The following is a 215-nucleotide window of genomic DNA, read 5'->3' as shown; positions in this document are numbered from 1 at the left end:
CGCAGTCTCTCTTAACCCCATCCATCAACACCATACAACCACCAGAATCACTAGACCCACACATCTCCCCATTGCTGCTGCTGCTGCTGCTGCTGCTGCTGCTGCTGCTCTGACTGCTGTGGTTGCTGCTGCTGCTGCCCTCGCCGGGGCCGCCTCCACCCTCAGACCCATGCACCCCGAGCGCTGCCACGCTGCCCACCGCTTGCTGCTGCTGC

The sequence above is a fragment of the Eimeria mitis genome, genomic scaffold (assembly GCF_000499745.2).
Source record: "Eimeria mitis Houghton genomic scaffold, Emh_scaff2777, whole genome shotgun sequence".
In the NCBI taxonomy this organism is placed as follows: Eukaryota; Apicomplexa; class Conoidasida; order Eucoccidiorida; family Eimeriidae; genus Eimeria; species Eimeria mitis.
The sequence above is the reverse complement of the archived record's forward strand: the minus strand, read 5'-3'. Positions refer to the sequence as shown.